Below are 26,735 nucleotides of genomic sequence, written 5' to 3' on the forward strand. Positions count from 1 at the left end.
AACATAATACATGCAAGAAAAAAACCAAAACAATTATTTTAAATATAAAAAATATATGATAGAAATCACACAAGATAAAAAATATTATAGAGAACAGGTCCAAAAAAAAAAAATTACAATGACAAGAAAAACATATAAGATGAACCGAATCAATTATAATATTTAATTAAATCTTGTCTATTGTTCAAGCCCAGCGGTACCCTTGTATTCAATGTGAAAATCCAAAAAGATTCCCTGCTTAATAACTTGCTTTTATAATTGCCACCTCGGCATGGCTTGTGGACTTTTTCAATTGCATTGAATCTGAAGGCGTTAACCCTGCCTTTATGATGACTAGCAAAGTGTTTAGACACTGCAGATCGTGCAATCGCATTAGGGTTAACTGCATCAGCCAACTGTTTTCTGATGACCTTAAGTGGACATGTAATACATCTGATATATTGTAATTTACAGGAAATACACTCCACCTGATAAACTACATAAGGTGTATTACAATTTATGTAGTCATTAATGTAAAAAACGCTGGAATCTTGAGTTGAAAAAAATGTATCAGTTTTTCTTGCATAATTGCATGCCTTACATATGTTGGCTCAGCACTTATAAAAGCCTTTTAAATTAATCCAATTTTTTTCTGGAAAAAGAAGCATCTGAATCAATAAAAGCGCTGGGTGAAAGTATAGAGCCCAAAGTGGGAGCTTTTCTGGGCACAAATCGCATAGGATGTTTTAAAACCTCCTTTAATTTTTTTGTCCTGATTCAAAAGGGGTAAATATCTCTTTATAATGGTTACTATTTTGTTATATTGAGAACTGAAATTAGTAGTAAAAGTAAGCCCTGAAGAATAAAGATTGTTGCAAAGTTTAAGTTTTTTTGCTTTTTAGAAGGTTTTTTTCTATCCATTTTTATTACCTTGTTTCTAGCCAAGTTTAAATCCTCCTCAGAATACGCACGCTCTGATAATTTTATACAGGTTTTTTAGATTCATCCAAAAAAAGTGGATAGATCGCTGCAATTGTGCCGCAATCTGATCAATTCACCATAAGGGATATTTTTCACAACGGGTTTGGGATGACAAGAACTCGCCATTAGAGTAGAATTACTGGCTGTGGGCTCATAATAAGGTGAAATAATCACTGAATTTTTAACATGCTCAGCAGATAAAGTCAGGTCCAAAAAATTAATTGAAACATTTTTGTAAAAATATGTGAATTTAAAATTAAATTGGTTATTGTTAAAGTAGCTGACAAACTGCATGGCCCACACCAGGAGGAGGTCATCAATATAATGACCATACCATATGATTTAGTAACTGTAAGGGTTGTCATCATTATACTTTATAAAAATAATTCTTCCCAATTTTTTTTTACCCAATTTTTTTTTCTTGTGTGATTTTTATCATATATTTTTATATTTTAAAAAAATTTGTTTTTTTTCTTGCATGTATTATGTTTTAATAGGATATTCAAATTATGTGTATTGTCTGACCAATCCTGTTCAACTTCCATGTACAGTCATATGTTAAAGTTTGGGCACCCCTATTAATCTTAACCTTTTTCTTTATAACAATTTTGGTTTTTGCGACAGCTATTTCAGTTTCATATATCTAATAACTGATGGACTCAGTTATATTTCTGGATTCAAATGAGGTTTATTGTACTAACATAAAATGTGCAATCTGCATTTAAACAAAATTTGACCGGTGCAAAAGTATGGGCACCTCAACGTAAAAGTGACATTAATATTTCGTAGATCCTAATTTTGCAAAAATAACAGCCTCTAGTCGCTTCCTGTAGCTATTAATGAGTTCCTGGATCCCGGATGAAGGTATTTGTGACCATTCCTGTTTACAAAATAATTCCAGTTTAGTTAAGTTTGATGGTCGCCGAGAATGGACAGCCCGCTTCAAATCATCCCACAGATGTTCAATGATATTCAGGTCTGGGGACTGGGATGGCCATTCCAGAACATTGTAAGTGTTCCTCTGCATGAATGCCTGAGTAGATTTGGAGCGGTGTTTTGGATCATTGTCTTGCTGAAATATCCATCCCCTGCGTAACTTCAACTTTGTCACTGATTCTTGCACATTATTGTGAAGAATCTGCTGATACTGAGTTGAATCCATGCGACCCTCAACTTTAACAAGATTCCCAGTGCCGGCATTGACCACACAGCCCCAAAGCATGATGGAACGTCCACCAAATTTTACTGTGGGTAGCAAGTGTTTTTCTTGGAATGCTGTGTTTTTTAGCCTCCATGCATAATGCCTTTTTGTATGACCAAACAACTCAATCTTTGTTTCATTAGTCCACAGGACCTTCTTCCAAAATGTAACTGGCTTGTCCAAATGTGCTTTTGCATACCTCAGGCGACTCTGTTTGTGGCGTGCTTGCAGAAACGGTTTCTTTCGCATCACTCTCCCATACAGCTTCTCCTTGTGCAAAGTGCGGTGTATTGTTGACCGATGCACAGTGACACCATCTGCAGCAAGATGATGCTGCAGGTCTTTGGAGGTGGTCTGTGGATTGTCCTTGACTGTTCTCACCATTCTTCTTCTCTGCCTTTCTGATATTTTTCTTGGCCTGCCACTTCTGGGCTTAACAAGAACTGTACCTGTGTTCTTCCATTTCCTTACTATGTTCCTCACAGTGGAAACTGACAGGTTAAATCTCTGAGACAACTTTTTGTATCCTTCCCCTGAAAAGCTATGTTGAATAATCTTTGTTTTCAGATCATTTGAGAGTTGTTTTGAGTAGCCCATGATGCCACTCTTCATAGGAGAATCAAATAGGAGAACTACTTGCAAGTGGCCACCTTAAATACCTTTTCTCATGATTTGATACACCTGGCTATGAAGTTCAAAGCTCAATGAGGTTACAAAACCAATTTAGTGCTTCAGGAAGTCAGTAAAAAGTAGTTAGGAGTGTTCAAGAAAATGAAAAGGGTGCCCATACTTTTGCACCGATCAAATTTTGTTTAAATGCAGATTGCACATTTTCTGTTAGTACAATAAACCTCATTTGAATCCAGAAATATAACTGAGTCCATCAGTTATTAGATATATGAAACTGAAATAGCTGTTGCAAAAACCAAAATTGTTATAAAGAAAAAAGGTTAACATTAATAGGGGTGCCCAAACTTTTACATATGACTGTATATAATTATGTATGTTTCATCTAGTAGACAGATCTTGATGAAGACTGCAAAGTCGAAATGCATTGATCAACAATGTGTTTTTTTGCTTGACAACTTTGTGCCATCCATGTTTTAAATAATGGGTTAAAAGTTATTATTGAGACTGCTATTTTTTTGCTGGATCCTTCTCTCCTGCTATTTCCTTTTTGGTGATGAGTTTCTTGAGCAGCAGCATGGTACAGCTATGGGGGCCAATATATGGGCGCCCCTTCATATGCTAATATTGCGATGGGGGTCTTTGAGGAGGGTGTCATATCTGTGTCCCACCAGTTCTCATCTGTGAGGGGGTGGTGGAGATAAATTGATGACATCTTCCTCATTTGGACTGAGACCGAGGGTAATCTACTTGAATTCTTGAGTTTTCTTAATATGATAAACCCTACTATCAAATTCACTATGATGAGTTCAAAAATAAATATACAGTTTCTGGATGTTTTGGTAAAAAAAAGGGGTTGTGAGTTTGTTACTAAAATGTTTGTGAAGCCAACAGACAGGAACAATACTCTGTTACATTTAAGTCACCACCCTATAAATATGATTAAGGCCATTCTATATGGCCAATTTTTAAGAGCCAAATGGGTTGAAAGTGATGAAGTACACTTGGAGGAAACGTTGAATAAAATGACAGAGACGATCAGTCAGAGGGGATACCCTAAAAGACATTTGAAGGTGCAAAGAGCTAGGCTACAGGAGGTTAAGCGTGACTCCTTATTTGAGGCAAAGGAAAGACAGAGTTTGAGTAGGATTCCCTTTGTCTCTAATTTTAGTGAAGAGAGCAGTGCTTTATCACATATAATTAAAAAACATTGGAAAACTCTGAGTAATTGCTTACCTGAGGTTGCTGAATTTAAAGAACCCCCTCTCATGTTGTATAGGCGTAATAAAAACATTAAAGACCAATTGATACATTCAGACATGGATTCATTCACAAAACAAAAGCAGACCGCTCTTACAGGGGTACAGAGAGTGGGATGTTTCCCGTTCTTGAACTGCATCAATTGTTCTGCTATGCTTAAAGGGTCATTTATTATTGATAGACAGACATACTCAGATTAGTTATAAAATAAATTCATTTTTGACTTGTGAGTCTGACTTTATTGTCTACCTTTTAGAGTGTCCATGTCATATGTGGTATGTTGGTGAAACAACCTGCGACTTTAAAACACGGTTTAGCCAACACAAATAAAATATACGTAAAAACGAATGGATTTACCAGTGTCCAAGCATTTTGGTGAAAAGGGCCATCAGGATAAAGACCTAAAGTTTTGTATCATAGATCATTTACCCCCTTGAAACGAGGTGGTAACAGAGTAGCCATTTTCAAATGGAAAGAGATGCAGTGGATATACCAATTAAAAACCCTAAAACCTGATGGCCTTAATATTGATTTTAAGATTCATTCTTTGTCTTAATATGCAGTACATGTGTTAATTGATATTGATGGATTTTTTGAAAAAGTTATCCTTTTAAAAAAAAATTTTCTCTATAAACCCTTATAGATCTCTTTTTTTGTATTGTACTCTGATATGAGTTTATTTGAATTTATTTGAGCTAATTTTGGTTAATTTTTCTTTAATTTTTTTTATTTCTTGGTAAAGGTTCAAAGTACACCAGTGGTGTACAAGGTAAAAAAAAAAAACAACACTTGGTAACATTTCAAAAGTACACCGGTGGTGTACAAACACTTGGTAAGATTTCAAAAGTACACCGGTGGTGTACAACGTAAAAAAACACAACACTTGGTAACATTTCAAAAGTACACCGGTGGTGTACAAACACTTGGTAACATTTCAGAAGTACACCGGTGGTGTACAACGTAAAAAAACACAACACTTGGTAACATTTCAAAAGTACACCGGTGGTGTACAAACACTTGGTAACATTTCAAAAGTACACCGGTGGTGTACAAGGTAAAAAAAACAAACTTATTACCCACAATTGGTATAAAAAAATAAATAAAAAAAAAATTATACCATGTCATCTTGCCAGTCAAGTTTTCCCTCTGGTGTCAGAAAATAATCTGCAAATGTGTCCCTCATACTTGCCACTGAGCCAGTACTCCGAACAGTTGGCTGCTGATAATCCCACAAGGTGGTTTCAGAAAGATTTTCTTCCAAGAAAATAGGTTCCTTTGAAAGTACAAAGTTGTGCAGGATGACACATGCCTTCACCACCTCATCCACAGTCTCTGTTTTCATTTTTATGGCCATTAACAGCACTCTCCATTTTGCAGTTAAAATCCCAAAAGCACACTCCACCACTCTTCGCGCTCTGGTCAATCGATAGTTAAAAAATTTTTTGCGGTGTGTCAATTCACGACTACCATATGGCTTGAGAAGGTGTTTGGACAGCTGAAATGCGTCGTTGCCAACGCACACAAATGGCATTGGTGGGCCTGTTGTTCCAGGGAGTGGTCTTGGAGGTGGGAAGTCAAAATTGTCTCCATACAAACGACGGCCCATTGCGGATATCTTGAAGACCTGAGAATCGTTTGAACGCCCATACGCACCAATGTCCACTTCAATAAATTTGCAGTTGGCATCTGCAATGGTCATAAGTACAATGGAGAAGAATTTCTTGTAGTTGTAAAATTCTGATCCAGATCCGATGGGTTTCACAATCCTGATATGCTTCCCATCTACAGCACCAACACAATTTGGAAACTGGCAGATTTGTTGAAAGTTGTCGGCAATCTCCAGCCACCTCTCCTGTGTTGGCTGTAGGATGTATTCCTCCTGGAGACAATCCCACAATGCCCGGCAGGTCTGTTGTACAATTCCAGATATAGTTGAAATACCAAGGCGGAACTGGTAATGGAGAGAGGTGAATGATTCTCCAGTTGCCAGGAAACTTGGAAAAAAAGGGAAAAAAGTAAAATTAATGCAAACTACAAGCCATAACATAACAATAAAAGTCTGCAGAATCTGAAACCTTTTAAAAAATGGATAACTTACCATCAAACGCTCCACCGGTGAAATAGGAAACCGCATGCAGGTGTCCCTTCTCCGGATTTGTGCTCCAACACGCTCCACCAATATCTTGAACAAGTCCTGCCTCATGCGTACATAGTTAAAGAACTTGTCCGGGTTATCCCTCAATTCCAGGTATAGTGTAGAAAACACGCCAAAGGTAAATCTCTGTGCATTTATCGGATGAAACCACTGCCGTCGTCTCCTCAGATGCAGGATTCGCAGTCTTCTTTTCTCCCTCTGGAGAGCAATAATTGTCAACCGATTGCAGTGAAGATCAAAGTCCACACAGAAGCTGTTAATACTCGCGAGAACTCCTTACATCACTGCCACTAGCTCTAAAACCTTTCAAAGATTTTGTATTACAACACCCTAGTTATAGTTTTCCCTAGTTTCCAGCATCCAATCACATTTGGGAGCATTTTCCAAGAGCCAATCATATTTGGGAGCATCCAATTTTGGAGGTGTGGAAAAACGGATCCGCCAGAAAACGGATCCAACGGATGGAAAAAACGTATGCAAGCGGATGAAACGGATCCGCTTTTTAATGGATCCGTACAAAAATCCGTATAGCGGATCCGTCAAAAAACGGATCCGTACCATCAGCTGGCATCCGTTTTTACACATTTTTAGCGGATCCGCCATTTTCACTTTTTGGCGGATTTTGACTGATTTGAAAAAACTGATGTGTGAAACAGGCCTAAGTTGTGCTCTGAGAATGCTGTTATGTTGGAACTACAACATGGGTCTGAGTGTTCCAGGTGATTTATAATGTTTATGCATTTTAAATATCACATAGGTGTTTCACATCTTGTAATCATTGTTAATCTAGCTGTATCAATGATTGTAGGTACGGTTGGATATAATTTTTTGCACTCTAACATGCACCTTATATATGTAAACACTATGATGGTTCTCATATTTACTGCAATGTAATTTTCATACACTTTGATTATGATTTATATTTAATGTATGCCAATTTTTGTATATTGGTAAATTGAAGAGTTATGTATAAAAAGTGCACCATTCTATGGTAACACTGTGCTTGACAAAGACCGTGCTGTGAGGTCGAAACGTTGCACCACTTGGCGCTGGATTAAAGTCCACAATTTTCCCTTTAACTGGAGTGCTGCCTGCTTTTTTTCTGTTTATATTTTTGCGTTGGACAACCGCATTATTCAGGACTATTGCACCCAAAATCTTCTCAAGTTTGTGCTGCTATCTGTTTTTTCTATTTATCTATCTATCTAACTATCTATCCCATATCTATCTATTTATCTATCTATCTATCTTTCTATCTATCATATATGAGTGGAAGGATGGACGGTGGAAGGATAGACGGGGGAAGGATGGACAGAGGGAGGATGGACAGAGGGAGGATGGACAGAGGGAGGATGGACAGGGGGAGGATGGACAGGGAGAGGATGGGATGCTTCTGAGAGTACCTCCACTATAGCATTGTGACAGGCTTGCATCACACGCATCTGCTGGTGAGTACTTAAACCATCCATTGCCGGACAACTGATTGAAAAAAAATATGTCTCGGCATCTGGTTTGACTCTGAATTCATCCGTTCCATGTATCTTCTGAGTTCCATGATACTTTGATCATGGTCAACCCAGAAGATAACTGTTGTCCATAAGTGTGGAAACCCTGCTGGACGGATGAGTTCAGACTCAAACAGTCAGACAAGGTAATCCTTTCCTGACCTCTCAGATGCTGCTGGCCAGAACCAAAAGTTGGTCGAGATGTTGCGGCAGTGTCAGAGGGGTGGGGTAAAGGGCACTGTAAGTCATCACTAGCAGCTTCATGTGATGAAGTCTGCCCTGCTGCTCCAGTGCTGGTGGAGGGGATAGAGGGATGAGACAAGAGGGAAGGTAGAGAGGGGTCGGATACCTTGATGTGGTCACGGGGGCGGTCTCACAAGGGATCCCTACAGAGGGAAGCAACTCAGATGCAGGCTCCCGAGTGCTGCAGACGGTGCTAAAAAAAGAGAATATTAATATATTGATATTTAATTTAACTTTGCTGAAAAAAAAGTTGGTTAAACATGTAAACATTTGTACTACAGAAATGGTGTGTGGAATATTTACCTTCTGCTCACCATAGTCGACCGGAGGAACGCCAGGGCTCTGTAATTTTTATACTGGGTGCTCCTGCGTCCTCCCGATCCACTCGGGGCCTGCATCTCCTTGTTGAAGTCCCTCTTGAAGCGATCCCTGAGCGACCGCCACCGTGTGATAACCCTGTCACCTGTGAAGGAATAAAACAAAGTGGTTAGTATTCAACACTTCACATGCTGGAATATAAGTTACTGAAATTGGAATACTTACGCACAAAATCCCTGGCCCTCGCATTGAGCTCCTCCCAGTTTTCAACAACCTCCAAACACACCTCATCCCAGAGCCGTCGGGTGGTTGGTTGGTCGGCGTGGTATCGGTTTGCCATGTTCCACAGCAGCTCCCGTGGTTGCACTGCGTGGATGAGGTCATCCACATCTATTATCAGAGCCTCTTCCAATGCTCTCTGGGGAGCACGCTGTGAAACCTGTGAAGAAAAAAGATAAAAACAAAAAAAATTATTACATTCAATTCAAACACATGAAGTTCATTAATCAATCACCCAAATAAAGGGTTACTTACCGTTCGCCGACCACCAGAGGCAGCACCTCGTCGACGTTGGGATGTCCTGGGAATCGCTCTAGTGTGGGCACCAGATTGTGAAGACTGTAAAAAAAAAAAAAAAAAAAAAAATTGGGTTGGATGGATGCGTTGTTATTGTGTGTGCTGCGATTAATGTTTGTGTTGGGTGTATTATTTATGTATGTATGTATGTATGTGAGTTTTTGTATGTGCTAAACTTACACTCTGCGTGCCCCCTCCTTGTATTTCTCCATCCTGCTTGTCTCCTCCTGGAAGCTCCTCAGCTTCAGCTTTCTGTGAAAACATAATACTTGCATATAGGTTAAAAAAAATAAAAAGTTAAAATACACTTAAAAAAAGATTAAGATAAAAAAAAACATTATTTACCTCAGTTCGCTGATGATGTGAGAGGGAGCTTTCAGAAGAAGACATTCCTGCGGCCTGGCTTGCGAGTCTACTCTGCTGCGGCCTGGCGGGTCCTTCCTGAAAGGATCTGCAAGTATAAAGACACTTGCTAAGCTACTATACAAAGGATATTAAAAGCTTTCAGGGTTTACTCTGGGGGTACCCTTAACATTGGATGTCCCTCCTGAGGGACGATGTCCCTCCTGAGGGATGTTTGGGTTTACTTTGCCGGCCCTCACCAGGGACCAAAGTGGGTGTTCCCGGGGGTGTGTTTACCCGACACTCCATTTATTAAAAGCTTTCAGGCCTTTATACTTACTGAGAACAAGGTTGTATGGGGATTCTGCTGCGGCCTGGCGGTTCTGCTGCGGCCTGGCGGTTCTGATGCGGTCTGGCTTGCCCTTCCTGAATGGATCTGCAAGTATAAAGACACTTGTTCAGCTCCTATACAAAGGATATTAAAAGCTTTCAGGTCTTTATACTTACTGAGAACAATGTTGTATGGCAGTTCTGCTGCGGCCTGGCTGTTCTGCTGCGGCCTGACGGTTCTGCTGCGGCCTGGCGGGTTCTTCCTCAAAGGATCTGCAAGGAAAGAGAATTTTAATTACATAACAAAACCTTCATTGCTATTAATGTGTTTAAATTCCCTGAAAATCTCTCAGAGTGTAACCACACTGTGATTGCAGGTGTGTAATTCCTGAGTATACCCACACTTTGTGTTTGCATGTGTGTTAATTCCCTGAAAAACTCTCACTGAGAGTGTAACCACACTGATTGCAGGTGTGTAATTCCTGAGTATACCCACACTTAGTGTTTGCTTGTGTAGAATTCCATGAAACTCTCACCGAGAGTATACCCAAGTGTTTGCATGTGTGTAATTCCCTGAAACTCTCACCGAGAGTATACCCAAGTGTTTGCACGTGTGTAATTCCCTGAAACTCTCACCGAGAGTATACCCAAGTGTTTGCACGTGTATAATTCCCTGAAACTCTCACCAAGAGTATACCCAAGTGTTTGCACGTGTGTAATTCCCTGAAACTCTCACCGACAGTATACCCAAGTGTTTGCACGTGTGTAATTCCCTGAAACTCTCACCGAGAGCATACTCAAGTGTTTGCATGTGTGTAATTCCCTGAAATTCTCACCGAGAGTATACCCAAGTGTTGTGAGTTCATTCTCCCCTTCACTACTGAGGCCCGAGGAACTCCCTCTTCTGGTAAAGAAAGGTAGTGAGCCTGATTATCAAACACCTGAGGCTGATGATGATGACTGGCTGAGTGGAGTTACTGACTGGATATAAGGCTGCCGACGCCCTTCTGCCCTGCGGGTGATTTCTCTGTGGGATCCTTGGAGACCAGTCTGAATTCCTGCTCCTCTAAAGCTAAGTTTGCTCCTCGGCTTTTTGCATTTGTGCTTTGACTTTGTTTTGCTTTGTTTTTCTGATTTCTGCCATTCCCTGCTGGGGTGTGCTGAATTCCTTTAGCTCTGTCTTCTGAAAATACCTGAGTGCTGATTTAGTTTTTGAAGCCTAGCTGCTTCAGGGTCTTTTTCATATCAGCTTGTTGGCTTATGTCTTTGATAGGGTTTTGGCAGATTGCAGACAGCAGCCTTCCTGTCCTTTCCTATCTAGGTAGTTTTGGGCCCCGGCTTTGCTCAGTCTATCTTTCTGTCTGTGTTAGTGTTTTCATCTTGCTTCACCGTCATTATATGTTGGGGGCTGCCTATTGCTTTGGGGTCTGCTCTGGGGCAGTTTAGATTTTCCCTTTCTTTCTTTAGGCCTATTTAATTCTCCGGCTGTGATCGAGGGGTCTAGGGCATCGTAGGAACCCCCCACGGCTACTGCTAGTTGTGTTGATAGGTTAAGGGGTCTGCAATCTGATAGTTGCCAACTTCTCTGGTTTTCTGGACTTACTTGTATTTCTGTTTTTGCCTCCTACGGTGACTCAATCATAACAGAATCACCCGCCATACCGCAGATCCTAGGGTACTCAATAGCAGGAAAGAATTGTAAAAAAAAAAAAAAGTGTGTATATTTTTTCCTCTATCTCTGAGGCCGTAGGGGGAATTTTTTTTTCTCTCAATGGAGATAAAGCAATTGTCTGATCATGTGGAGCAGCTGGCTGTGGAAGTGAGGGGAATTTCCGCCTACCTTACTCATTCACACGCTGCTGAACCAAAGATTCCTACACCTGATGTATTTTTTGGGGATCGGTCTAAATTTTTGAATTTCAAAAATAATTGTAAATTATTTTTTGCCTTGAAACCTAACTCGTCAGGGAGCTCCGCGCAGCAGGTTAAAATTGTCATCTCTTTGCTGCTTGGCGATCCCCAGGATTGGGCGTTTTCTTTGAAAACAGATGATCCTATTCTGACTAATGTGAATGCATTTTTTCAGGCCTTGGGGTTGTTGTATGACGAACCTAATGCCATTGATCAGGCTGAAAAGACCCTGCTGGCATTGAACCAGGGTCGTGATTCTGCAGAATTGTACTGTCAAAAATTCCGAAAGTGGGCAGTATTTACTACCTGGAATGATAATGCCTTGGCTGCTCTCTTTCGGAACTGGTTGTCAGAAGCCGTAAAAGATGTTATGGTGGGATTTCCTGTTCCCTCTGGTCTTGACGATTCTATGTCATTAGCCATTCAGGTTGATCGGCGTTTGCGCGAACGCAAAGCTGCACGAGAGGTGTTGCCACCTGTTGAACCAATGTCTGAACCTATGCAATGTGATAGAGTTTTTTCCAGAGAGCAGCGTCAGGAGTTCAGAAGGCGTAATAAGTTGTGTTTTTTCTGTGGAGATGCCTCGCATATTATTTCTGTCTGTCCTAAACGAGAGAAACGATTTGCACGCACGTTTTCTGTTGGGGGTGTTCAACCTAAGTTTCTTCTGGCTATTACTCTGATCTGCTCCCTGTCCACATTTTCCGCAAAGGCTTTTGTGGATTCGGGAGCAGCCCTAAACCTAATGGACTTGGATTTTGCTAAACGTTGTGGATTTCCGATGACACCTCTGCAGACGCCTATCCCTTTGAGGGGGATTGATGCTACTCCTTTGGCTAAAAATAAACCTCAGTTTTGGACCCAGGTGGTAATGTGGGTCACCCCAGGCCATCAAGAAAATTGCAGATTTTTGGTGTTGCATAATCTGCATGATACTATTGTTCTGGGGTTTCCCTGGTTACAAATACATAATCCAGTTTTGGATTGGAAATCTGTGTCTGTGGTGAGTTGGGGTTGTCGGTGTGCCTTTAGTGAGGCTCCGGTGTTTTCCACCTCTCCTCAGTCGCATGATGTTCTTGATTATTTGGCGGACTTTTATGATGTATTTAGTGAGAATGAGTCTGCGTCTCTGCCTCCTCATAGGAGTTATGACTGTGCAATTGAACTGAGCCCGGGGTGTAAATTTCCCAAGGGTCAGCTCTTCAATTTATCTGTACCCGAGCACGAGGCTATGTGATCCTATATTAAGGAGGCGTTGGAGAAGGGTCATATTAGACCATCCTCGTCACCCTTAGGTGCCGTTTTTTTTTTTGTAGCCAAAAAGGATGGATCATTAAGACCTTGTATTGATTATCGTGCCCTCAACAAAATTACTGTTAAATATCAGTATCCGTTACCCCTGATTTCTGATCTATTCTCCAGAGTTAAAGGTGCTTGCTGGTTTACCAAGCTTGACCTCAGGGGGCATATAATCTTATTCGCATTAAGCATGGGGATGAATGGAAGACGGCGTTTAATACTCCAGAGGGACATTTTGAGTACCTGGTGATGCCTTTTGGGCTCACTAATGCCCCTTCTGTCTTCCAGTGCTTCATGAACGATATTTTCCGAGATTTTGTCGATAAATTTTTGATTATCTATCTGGATGATATTTTGATCTTCTCCAAGGATTGGGATTCTCATGTGGAACATATTCGGACTGTGTTCCGGATCTTGAGGGAGAATTCCCTGTATGTCAAAGGATCTAAATGCCTTTTTGGAGTACAGAGGATTTCTTTTTTGGGATTTATTTTGTGTCCGTCAACTATTGAAATGGACCCGGCCAAGGTACAGGCCATTTACGATTGGGTTCAGCCCACTTCTTTGAAGGCCCTCCAGAAGTTTTTGGGTTTTGCTAATTTTTATCGAAAATTTATAGCAAAATTTTCTAGTATTGCCAAGCCATTGACTGATTTGACTAAGAAGGGTGCTGATGTGTTAAATTGGTCTCCAGAGGCTGTTTCTTCCTTTCAGGAGCTGAAGCGAAGATTCACCTCCGCCCCGGTTTTGCGGCAACCTAATGTCTCACTTCCATTCCAGGTAGAGGTGGATGCTTCTGAGATTGGTGCAGGAGCTGTTTTGTCCCAAAAGGATCCTGTAACATCTAAAATGAATCCCTGTGCTTTCTTTTCCCGAAAGTTCTCTCCATCTGAACGTAACTATGATGTGGGGAATAGGGAACTGTTGGCCATGAAATGGGCATTTGAGGAGTGGAGACATTGATTGGAGGAAGCTAAGCATCAAGTCGTGGTCCTCACTGACCACAAGAATTTGATTTACCTAGAGTCGGCTAAGCGCTTGAACCCTAGACAGGTTAGGTGGGCCTTGTTTTTTACACGTTTTGATTTTGTGGTTTCTTTTCTTCCTGGAACGAAGAATGTCAAGGCAGACGCCCTCTCTAGGAGCTTCTTTGCTGATTCTCCTGTGGTGACCAAGCCTGCTACCATCTTAGGCGAAGGGGTAGTTCTTTCTGCCATCTCGCCCGATTTGAGACATGCTCTGGAAGAGTTCCAGGAGGACAAACCTGAGCATTGTCCCAGTGGAAAGTTGTATGTTCCTGACCAGTGGAAGAAGAGAGTGATGTCTGAAGTTCATTGCTCTGCTTTGGCTGGTCATCCAGGTATTTTTGGTACTAGAGATCTGGTGAGTCGGTTTTTTTGGTGGCCCTCCTTGTCTCGTGATGTCAGGAATTTTGTGCAGTCCTGTGGGACGTGCTCCCGGTCTAAATCGTGTTCTCGCTCTAGTGGGTTGTTGATGCCTTTGCCTGTCCCCAAGAGGCCATGGACCCATATTTCAATGGATTTCATCTCTGATATGCCTGTCTCTCAAAGGATGACTGTTATTTGGGTGATTTGTGATAGGTTCTCTAAGATGGTTCATCTTGTACCACTCCCTAAGTTGCCGTCTTCCTCTGAGTTGGTGCCCCTGTTTTTACAACAGGTGGTTCGTTTGCACGGGATTCCTGAGAACATTGCATCTGACAGAGGAGTCCAGTTTGTGTCTAGATTTTGGAGAACTTTTTGTTCCAGGCTGGGAATTCAGTTGTCCTTCTCCTCTGCTTTTCACCCTCAGACCAATGGGCAGACAGAGAGAACAAACCAGACCTTTGTGTCATATTTGAGATGTTTTATTTCTGCTGATCAGGATGATTGGGTTTCATTTTTGCCCTTGGCCGAATTTGCTTTAAATAATAGAGCTAGTTCTGCCACTTTGATGTCACCTTTTTATTGTAACTTTGGGTTTCATCCTCGATTTTCATCAGGGCAGGTGGAGCCCTCTGCCTGCCCAGGTGTTGACACTGTGGTGAAGAGAATGCACCATATCTGGGACCAAGTGGTGGATAAGTTATCTCTCTCCCAGGAAAAGGCCTAGCGGTTTTCCAACCGACATAGGACCATTGGTCCCCAGTTTAAGGTTGGTGATATGGTGTGGTTATCATCAAAAAATATTGCTATGAAGGTGGCTTCTCCTAAGTTTAAGCCTAGATTTATTGGACCTTACAAGATTGTGGAGATTATTAATCCGGTCTCTTTTCGTTTGGCTCTTCCTGTCACATTTAAAATCCATAATGTGTTCCATAAATCTTTGTTGAAGAGGTTTGTTGAACCTGTTGTTCCGGGGGTGGCACCTCCAGACCCTGTATTGGTTGAAGGTAACATGGAATATGAGGTAGAGAAAGTACTGGATTCCCGTCTGGCTAGACGGAGACTCCAGTATTTGGTTAAGTGGAAGGGTTATGGTCAGGAGGATAATTCCTGGGTCTCTGCCTCTGATATTCATGCCAAAAGATTGGTGCGTGCCTTTCATCGGGCTCACCCTGATCGCCCTGGTGGCGTGGTTGAGGGTTTGGTGACCCCTCCTCAAGGGGGAGGTACTGTTGTGAGTTCATTCTCCCCTTCACTACTGAGGCCCGAGGAACTCCCTCTTCTGGTAAAGAAAGGTAGTGAGCCTGATTATCAAACACCTGAGGCTGATGATGATGACTGGCTGAGTGGAGTTACTGACTGGATATAAGGCTGCCGACGCCCTTCTGCCCTGCGGGTGATTTCTCTGTGGGATCCTTGGAGACCAGTCTGAATTCCTGCTCCTCTAAAGCTAAGTTTGCTCCTCGGCTTTTTGCATTTGTGCTTTGACTTTGTTTTGCTTGTTTTTCTGATTTCTGCCATTCCCTGCTGGGGTGTGCTGAATTCCTTTAGCTCTGTCTTCTGAAAATACCTGAGTGCTGATTTAGTTTTTGAAGCCTAGCTGCTTCAGGGTCTTTTTCATATCAGCTTGTTGGCTTATGTCTTTGATAGGGTTTTGGCAGATTGCAGACAGCAGCCTTCCTGTCCTTTCCTATCTAGGTAGTTTTGGGCCCCGGCTTTGCTCAGTCTATCTTTCTGTCTGTGTTAGTGTTTTCATCTTGCTTCACCGTCATTATATGTTGGGGACTGCCTATTGCTTTGGGGTCTGCTCTGGGCAGTTTAGATTTTCCCTTTCTTTCTTTAGGCCTATTTAATTCTCCGGCTGTGATCGAGGGGTCTAGGGCATCGTAGGAACCCCCCACGGCTACTGCTAGTTGTGTTGATAGGTTCAGGGGTCTGCAATCTGATAGTTGCCAACTTCTCTGGTTTTCTGGACTTAGCTTGTATTTCTGTTTTTGCCTCCTACGGTGACTCAATCATAACACCCAAGTGTTTGCATGTGTATAATTCCCTGAAACTCTCACCTAGAGTATACCCAAGTTTTTACCTGGTTTTAAAATGATACTACAGAACGTTTTTAAAAACAGTTTTTATTAAAAAAATTTTTAGTTTTTTTTTTTTTACACAAGTAGGAGCTACTCTGTTCTTTATTTTAAATACCACAATAAATGAAAATTAAAAAAACAGTGATATACAAGAGAAACACCACATACAATACAAAACACAATCACAGCACAATTGCAAATATTATAATAACATTCAGTACACATGCAACAGAAAAACAATTAAAGTATGAAAAAAAGCATAATAAAAATACACACACATACACACACACAGACATGCAACACTGGGAGGCCACAAACATACATGCAGGAAGGCAGACCACACACACACACTCAGAAACACACAGACAAGCCACATAAACACAGGCAGACAAGCCACAAACACACACAGACATGCCCCACACAAATAGTTTAGCATAATTGCAAATATTGAAATAAAATTACAGTATTATGACTATAAAATTCAGTACACATGCAACAGAAAAACAATTAAAGTATGAAAAAAGCATAATAAAAATACACACACACACAAGCATGCAACACTGGGAGGCCACGAACATAGATGCAGGAAGGCAGACCACACACACACACAAACACGCCACACACACACAGGCAGGCCACACACACACACAGGCAGACAAGCCACAGACACACACAGACATGCCCCACACAAATAGTTTTATTTCTCACACAATTGCAGTCTTTGGTGGCTTGGTAGCAGGCCTCTCCATCCTGGCTTGGTGCTGGGCAGCTGGGCAGGTGCTAGCAGGCCTTTTGCTCCGGGGGTCTTGCAGCTGGGGTATGACAGACTGGCAGGCTCTCTCTCTTCTCAGCTGGGGGTCTTGCTGCTGGGCAGGTGCTGGCTGGATGGCTCTGGCTCTGTCTTCAGTCTGGCTGGTGCCGGATGTCTGGGCCCAATGATTAATTAGCCCACCTTTATATAGTTTTGGGACTGTCTGGAAAAGTATCTTTTTTTCTGAGCATGCTCAGTGCAATTTAGCGGATTCCACCGGCGGATTCTGCAAAATAGCGGATCCCGGCGGATCCGCCGCCCATAGGCGCCCATTCTACTGCATGGCGGACGACGGCGAATCCGCCGCTGTCCGCCATTTTGACGGCGCCAAAAAACGTTGCAAGCTCCGTCCACCTCAGACAGAATCCACCAGGAAACTTGCAGATCCGCCGAATAGCGGACGTAACGGACGACCATCCGCCAAAATCCACCATCAATGTATCTCAATGGGAAAAAATGGCAGATCCGCTATAAGAAAAGCGGATCCGCCATTTTCAAATTTTGGCGGATTTTGACTGATGGTGAAAAACTGATCTGTGAAACAGGCCTTAGCATGACAGTAATCAGATACTCCTGATTGGCCACTCGACAGTGATGTCAGCGATGATATCAATACACAAGCTCACTAGGCATTTCCATTTTTTGTATATTGGTAAATAAAGTGATTTTACGAATTGCTTCATCAATCCCAATTTGATGTGGAGAGGTGGTAGAAGAACTTTATGGGGAGGAACCAAAGTTTCTCAGAGGACATTTTTTTCATCAACTGTGAGCACCCTCGGATGCCAATTCTTCTTGGTCCAGTGATTTTGTTGGTCTCGATGTCCCATAGACACAGAAAACAAGGGTATTTGGTATACCCAGCTTGTTGCCCGAGCAGCATGCACAAGACTTTCAAATCCCCGCACACTTGCCAACCGTGGTCTTGATATTTAATTTTACGAAGAACCAATTCCAAGTTCTCGTAGGTTTCCTTGAGGTGTACGGAATGACCTACAGGGATGGAAGCACAAAAACCGCCGTTGTGGAGTAAAACAGCTTTGAGACTTAGAATCATAGAATCATAGAATCATAGAGTTGGAAGGGACCTCCTGGGCCATCTGGTCCAACCCCTTGCTCAAAGCAGGATTCGCTAAATCATCCCAGTCAGATGTCTGTCCAGCCTCTGTTTGAAGACTTCCATTGAAGGAGAACTCCCAACTTCTCTTGGCAGCCTGTTCCACTCATTGATCACTCTAACTGTCAAAAAGTTTTTTCTAATATCTAATCTGTGTCTCCTCCCTTTCAGTTTCATCCCATTGCTTCTAGTCTTTCCTTGTGCAAATGAGAATAACGATGATCCTTCTACAATGTGACAGCCCTTTAGATATTTGTAGACAGCTATTAAGTCTCCTCTCAGTCTTCTCTTTTGCAAACTAAACATTCCCAAATCCTGCAACCTTTCCTCATAAGACAGGGTTTGCAGACCGGTCACCATTCTGGTCTATCTTTTCTGAACTTGCTCCAGTTTGTTGATGTCTTTTTTAAACTGGACACAATATTCCAGATGAGGTCTGACCAAAGAGGAGTAGAGGGCAATAATGACTTCACGTGATCTAGACTATATGCTTCTGTTAATACATCCTAGAATTGCATTTGCCTTTTTTGCTGCTGCATCACACTGTTGACTCATATTCAGTCTGTGATCTATTAGTATACCCAAGTCTTTTTCACATGTGCTATTGCTTAGCCCTATTCCTCCCATTCTGTATATGCTTTTTTCATTTTTATTGCCCAGATGTAGAACTTTGCATTTTTCCCTGTTAAAAACCATTCTGTTAGTTGCTGCCCACTGCTCCAGTTTATTTATATCTTTTTGAATCCTCTCTCTCTCTTCTCTAGTATTAGCTATCCCACCTAGCTTTGCGTCATCAGCAAATTTAATCAGTTTACCCTCAATTCCTTCATCTAAATCGTTGATAAAGATGTTGAATAATACAGGGCCCAAGACAGAGCCCTGTGGTACCCCACTTGAGACATTCTTCCAATTGGATGTGCAGCCATTTACGACCACTCTTTGGGTCCGATCACTAAGCCAGTTATGAATCCGCCTAACAGTTGCCTTGTCCATTCCATACTTAGTCATTTTTTCAATAAGGATTGTATGAGATACTTTGTCAAATGCTTTGCTGAAGTCAAGATATACTATATCTACAGCATTTCCTTGATCCACCCAATCAGTGATTCCATCATAGAAGGAAATTAAGTTAGTCTGACATGACTTATTAGTTACAAACCCATGCTGACTCTGTTTAATCACTTCATTCTTATCTAGGTACTGACATACATGTTGTTTAATAATTTGTTCAAAGATCTTTCCTGGTATAGAAGTCAGGCTCACCGGCCTATAGTTGCCTGGGTCCACCTTCTTCCCCTTTTTGAAGATAGGAACAACATTTGCTCTTCTCCAGTCTTCTGGGACTTCTCCTGTTCTCCAAGAATTTTCAAAGATTATGGAGAGGGGTTCAAAAATGTCTTCTGCTATCTCCTTCAGTACTCTGGGGTGTAATTCATCTGGACCTGGAGACTTGAATTCATTTAGGTTAGCTAAGTGTTTCCTCACTATCTTTCTGTTTATAGATATCCTGGATTCTTCTATTCCCTTAATAGGACAGTGAAGAACAGTTGAGGTTACATTTCCTTTCTGAGAGAAAACAGATGCAAAATAGGAATTTAAAAGTTCGGCCTTCTCAACATCCTGTCTTACCATTTCATCATTTTCATCCTGTCAAAATCCTATAGCATCTTTGACTTTTCTTTTACTTTTGACATATCCCCAAAATCCTTTATGATTGCTTTTGACATCTCTTGCAAGCCTCAATTCATTGTCAGCTTTAGCTAATCTGATTTGTGCCCTGCAGGTTCTGCAGACAGCATTATATTCTTCTTTAGATATGCCTCCCTCTTTCCATTTTATAAACATTTCTTTCTTCCTTTTTAGCATGTGCTTAAGTTCTGTGTTCATCCATCCTGGTTTCCTTAAATGCTTCCTATTCTTCCCTCTTTTCGGAATTGTTAACAATTGTGCTTTGAGAATTTCATTTTTCAAGATTTCCCATCCTTCCTGGACATTTTTGTCTTTAAGGATATCCAGCCATTGGATCCCTCCAATTCTCTTTCTGAATCCCTTAAAATCTGCCTTTCTGAAATCTAACCTTGACGTCTGAGTCTTCACAGGTCTTCCTCCTCTAGTTATCCAAAATTCTAAAATAGCTTTCTTTTTGAAGAATCTATAAAAAGACGCCATTGCGCTGAATCATATTGGATTTTGAATTGATCCATCAAACCTTCAACATTGATGCAATAAACCAACTTATCTTCCTGGGCAAAGTAAGGAACGAACTCGTCTTCACGATGTCTGAACCATGAAAAAGACACTCCTGGCAACAATAAATTATTGCTTTTGAGCCTTGATCTGAGTAACTCAGCGGCATCTTTGGGAAGATTCTAGTCTCTTACCAAATCATTCATCTCCTCCTGGGAAAATAATTTTTGTCTTGTATCATCTTCAAAGTAAGAACTTGATTCATCGTCTGGTTCAGGTATGACTCCACCTTCATCGGAGCTAGTTTTCTCTTCCAAGATAGCAGGGGCCTTGGGTACTGGTATATCTGTGCCATGGGGGATGGGACGAATTGCTGAGTGAATATTGGGGTATGAAATGGAATGCTTCCATTTTGAATTATACCCTTTCACATCGCATGAACAAAAGTAACAATCGTCACTATGGTTCTTTTGCTCTCGCCATACCATAGGAATCCCATAATGGAAAGCTTTTTTCTTAGCCTTGAACCAATTTCGGAGGTCCTCAACACACCGTTTGCACACTTTATGAGGCACCCAAGCTTTATCTTGATCTCCAAGCTTTAGTCCGAAATATGCGAAGTATACTTTTGTCACAAAGTCTGTAATATTCAGCTGTTGCTTCAACACTTTATATTCACCACAAATGTAGCAGAAACTGTCAGGCGAATTAATACACTTCCGCTGAGCCATAATGCTAATTTTGGGAAACACGGTTGAATATGACGAGCTAACACGAACTGAGATTAAAAAGTGTGAACAGGCGAGAACCAAGATAAAACAATTGAAACAAGCGCCGGCATGTCAGAGCCCGCTCATTCAGCTTGCAACATGTTGATGCTGGTTTCATTAGCTCACTCTGCAAATTCTTTTCTTTGAAAGTTATATTTTTTTGGCATTGTATATCTTCAATGCATTTATGTGAATTAATTAATAGTAATTTTGACTTTTAAAACCCTAAAATAAAAAAAAAATTGAGAAAAATTAACTAAATTTGAAGAGAATTTTGCATTTTGTGGCAAATCCTGACATCCAGGATTTTTTCAATATTTTTTTCGTTTTCAGTGCACCAAAATACATGGAAATTAGATTAAAATAATCAGCTTTTTAGTCACAGACCTGTGTTTTTAATTTCTTAGGGAGCACTAAAAGGTTGGGTGGTTAATTTGTTTTCAGGCCACATAGGTTAAAAAAAAAACTGGACTTGTTCTGGTAACCATGGAAGATATTGATTTGTAAGTATTTTAATATATTTGGACTGCATCACATACATAATTAGGATGATATAGGGAAGTTTTTGTCCAGCCTTAGGCTACAAAGTATGCAGTCACTCTGTGTGACTGCAGACTTGTGAATTCTCATAGGCAGCCATGTGACTGTAAGTATGTGATTTGGATTCAGACTAGATTATGTCTGGCCTCGCTCAATGCAAGTTTAGGAATGAGGCCACGTCCATCTAGTTAGCATGTGACTGCATGTAAGCAAATCATATACTTGTGATCACATGCCCGCCGCTTCCATTCCCCGCTAGCTGCGTGAATGCAACAGCACAGAAAATGAGGACACTGTGGTACTTAACAAACAACAAACAACTATTTATTTGATTAACACAAATGAATATATACTTAAGGGCCTGTCACACTAAGAGATATCGCTAGCAATATCGCTATAGTTGGTGACGTTATAGCGATATTACTAGCGACATCACTGTGTCTGATACTTACCTACGACCCGCTCCCCCGCTGGTTATCGCTGATCGCACGAGAACGTTCAGGACTGATTCTCGTCGTCAGCTTCCTGCGGCGCTTCCTGCTGTGAGGACGAGCGACGCGTGGAGCCGGGCGGGAGGACGCAGGATCGCCTGGTGCGACAGGTAAGTAGCGACCCCCATCCCCAGCGATGTCACTGGTGAGATCTGCCTGTGTGGCAGCTCACTAGCGACCACTTAGCGATGTACCAGTGATCCTGACCGCGTCATATCGCTGGTCGGGATCGCTGGTACATCGCTAAGTGTGACAGTACCTTTAGTGCCTGCTGCACAATATTAACGGTTAATAGTGAACAGTGTCATTACACTGAATTATGGTACAATAATATCACAGTAATATGGTTAAAACAGAGTATTTAGACAGGGTAATTTACATGCTGTCATTCTATAATCACTAGAGTTGAGCGAAACGGGTGGGTCAAATTCAAAAATCGCCGACTTTCCCTAAAGTCGAGTTTCACCGATCGAAACCCAACCATAGCATGAGGTCGACCATGCAGTCGGCGACCCGAGCGCCAAAGTCGCATTTCCCATAATGCTTTCAGGTGCCTTTTCTCTGCCAATGAGCAAGGACGCACACTGTGGGCAACGCGATGACATGGGTAGCGGCCACCACCATCTTAGAGAAGGGCATTGCAGTGATTGGCTTGCTTTGTGTGGCGTCACAGTGGCTATAAAAGCCCTGAACACCGACCGCCATCTTATTTCTGCCGATCTTAGCATAGGGAGAGGTTGCTGCCGCTCGATCTCAATAGGGAGAGTGTTAGGCAGGAAAGAAAAAAAATCTGTGCTTCTGCTGATAGTGATTTTCACTGTACAGTTAGTGTGCAGTGACAGGGGAGGATTTTTTTGTGTGCAGCAGCGCTGGTGGTTATTAGGCAGCCATATAAGGCTACTTGATAGCTGCATTGCTGTGTGCACACTGCAGTGCAGACTGCTTTTTTCAATGCAAAAATACTTTTATTGTTTTTTTCTGCACAGTTACCGAGCATTCATTTTTTCACACACCGTATAGAGGTGTGTGCTCCTCACACACTATCGTGTACTAGCTGGTATCCCGGACAAATACATGCTATATGTGTGTGACTCCAGAAAAAAATAGACGGAGATTTAAAATTTTCTATACATACACCGTATAGAGCTGTCCGCTTCTCAAACAGTATGGTATATCTGCTGTTTGAATTACGGTCACATCTTTACAGAGACAGCGTGTGTATGTGTGACTCCGGAAAAAATAGACGGAGATTTAAAATTTTCCATAAATACACCATATAGAGCAGTCCGCTTCTCAAACAGTATCGTAGATCTGCTGTTTGGATTATGGTCACATCTATACAGAGACAGCATGTGTGTATGTGAGACTCCGGAAATACATATACGGACATTTCCATTTTTCCATACACCGTATAGAGCTGTCCGCTTCTCAAACAGTATCGTATATCTGCTGTTTGGATTGAGGTCAAATCTATACAGAGACAGCGTGTGTGAATCTGTAAAGAAATATACGTACATTTCCATTTTTCCATACACCACATAGAGCTGTCCACTTCTCAAACAGTATCATATATCTGCTGTTGACTCCGGAAAAAAATAGACGGGAATTTACAATTTTACATACATACACCGTATAGAGCTGTCTGCTTCTCAAGCAGTATCCTATATTTGATGTTTGGATTACGGTCAAATCTATACAGAGATAGCGTGTGTCTATGATTCCATAAATAAATATATGGACATTTCCATTTTTTCATACACTGTATAGAGCTGTCTGCGTCACAAACAGTATCGTATATCTGCTTTTGACTCTGTAAAAAAATAGACGGAGAGTTACAATTTTCCATACATACACCGTATAGAGCTGTCCGCTTCTCAAACAGTATTGTATATCTGCTGTTTGGATAGCGGTCAAATCTATAAAGAGACAGCGTGTGTGTGTGACTCCATAAATAAATATATGTACATTTCCATTTTTCCAAACACCGTATAGAGCTGTCCGCTTCTCAAACAGTATGGTATATCTGCTGTTGACTCCGGAAAAAAATAGACAGAGATTTACAATTATCTATACATACACCTTATAGAGCTGTCCGCTTCTCAAACAGTATCCTATATCTGCTGTTTGGATCACGGTCAAATCTGTACAGAGACAGCGTGTGTGTGTGTCTCTGTAAATAAATATATGGACATTTCCATTTTTCCATACACCGTATAGAGCTGTCCACTTCTCAAACAGTACTGTATATCTGATTTTGACTGCGTAGAAAAATAGACGGAGATTTGCAATTTTCCATACATACATTGTATAGAGCTGTCCGCTTCTCAAACAGTATCGTATATATGCTGTTTGGATTACAGTCAAATCTATACAGAGACAGCATGTGTGTGTGACTCCGGAAATACATATACGGACATTTCCTTTTTTCCATACACCGTATAGAGCTGTCGGCTTCTCAAACAGTACCGTATATCTGCTGTTTGGATTACGGTCAAATATATACAGAGACAGCGTGTGTGTGTCTCCTTAAATAATTATACGGACATTTCCATTTTTCCATACACCGTATAGAGCTGTCCGCTTCTTAAACAGTATCGTAAATCTGCTTTTGACTCCGTAAAAAAATAGATGGAGATTTACAATTTCCCATACAGACACCGTATAGAGCTGTCCGCTTCTCAAAAAGTATTGTATATTTGCTTTTGACTCTGTAAAAAAATAGATGGAGATTTAAAATTTTCCATACATACACCGTATAGAGCTGTCCGCTTCTCAATCAGTATCGTATATCTGATGTTGAATCCGTAAAAAAATAGACGGGGATTTACAATTTTCCATACATACACCGTATAGAGCTGTCCACTTCTCAAATAGTATCCTATATCTCCCGTTGGGATTACAGTCAAATCTATACAGAGACAGCGTGTGTGTGAGTCTGTAAATAAATATACGGACATTTCCATTTTTCCATACACCATATAGAGCTGTCCGCTTCTCAAACAGTATCGTATATCTGCTTTTAACTCCGTAAAAAACTAGACGGAGATTTACAATTTTCCATACAGACACCGTATAGAGCTGTCCGCTTTTGAAACAGCATCGTTTATCTGCTGTTGACTCCGTAAAAAAATGGATGGAGATTTACAATTTTCCATACATACACTGTATAGAGCTGTCCGCTTCTCAAACAGTATCGTATATCTGCTGTTTGGATCACGGTCAAATCTGTACAGAGACAGCGTGTGTGTGTGTCTCTGTAAATAAATATACGGACATTTCCATTTTTCCATACACCATATAGAGCTGTCCACTTCTCAAACAGTACTGTATATCTGATTTTGACTCCGTAGAAAAATAGACGGAGATTTGCAATTTTCCATACATACATTGTATAGAGCTGTCCGCTTCTCAAACAGTATCGTATATATGCTGTTTGGATTACAGTCAAATCTATACAGAGACAGCATGTGTGTGTGACTCCGGAAATACATATACGGACATTTCCTTTTTTCCATACACCGTACAGAGCTGTCGGCTTCTCAAACAGTACCGTATATCTGCTGTTTGGATTACGGTCAAATATATACAGAGACAGCGTGTGTGTGTCTCCTTAAATAATTATACGGACATTTCCATTTTTCCATACACCGTATAGAGCTGTCCGCTTCTTAAACAGTATCGTAAATCTGCTTTTGACTCCGTAAAAAAATAGATGGAGATTTACAATTTCCCATACAGACACCGTATAGAGCTGTCCGCTTCTCAAAAAGTATTGTATATTTGCTTTTGACTCTGTAAAAAAATAGATGGAGATTTAAAATTTTCCATACATACACCGTATAGAGCTGTCCGCTTCTCAATCAGTATCGTATATCTGATGTTGAATCCGTAAAAAAATAGACGGGGATTTACAATTTTCCATACATACACCGTATAGAGCTGTCCACTTCTCAAATAGTATCCTATATCTCCCGTTGGGATTACAGTCAAATCTATACAGAGACAGTGTGTGTGTGAGTCCGTAAATAAATATACGGACATTTCCATTTTTCCATACACCATATAGAGCTGTCCGCTTCTCAAACAGTATTGTATATCTGCTTTTAACTCCGTAAAAAACTAGACGGAGATTTACAATTTTCCATACAGACACCGTATAGAGCTGTCCGCTTTTGAAACAGCATCGTTTATCTGCTGTTGACTCCGTAAAAAAATGGACGGAGATTTACAATTTTCCATACATACACTGTATAGAGCTGTCCGCTTCTCAAACAGTATCGTATATCTGCTTTTAGCTCCGTAAAAAAATAGACAGTGATTTACAATTTTCCATACATACATCATATAGAGCTGTCCGCTTCTCAAACAGTATTGCATACCTGCTGTTGACTCCGTAAAAAAATAGACGGAGATTTACAATTTTCCATACATACACCATATAGAGATGTCCGCTTCTCAAACAGTATTGTATATCTGCTTTTGACTCTGTAAAAAAATAGATGGAGATTTAAAATTTTCCATACATACACCATATAGAGCTGTCCGCTTCTCAATCAGTATCGTATATCTGATGTTGAATCCGTAAAAAAATAGACGGGATTTACAATTTTCCATACATACACC

This window comes from Dendrobates tinctorius, unplaced genomic scaffold (assembly GCF_039654945.1).
Source record: "Dendrobates tinctorius isolate UK_male_01 unplaced genomic scaffold, ASM3965494v1 ptg000044l, whole genome shotgun sequence".
NCBI classification, from domain to species: Eukaryota; Metazoa; Chordata; class Amphibia; order Anura; family Dendrobatidae; genus Dendrobates; species Dendrobates tinctorius.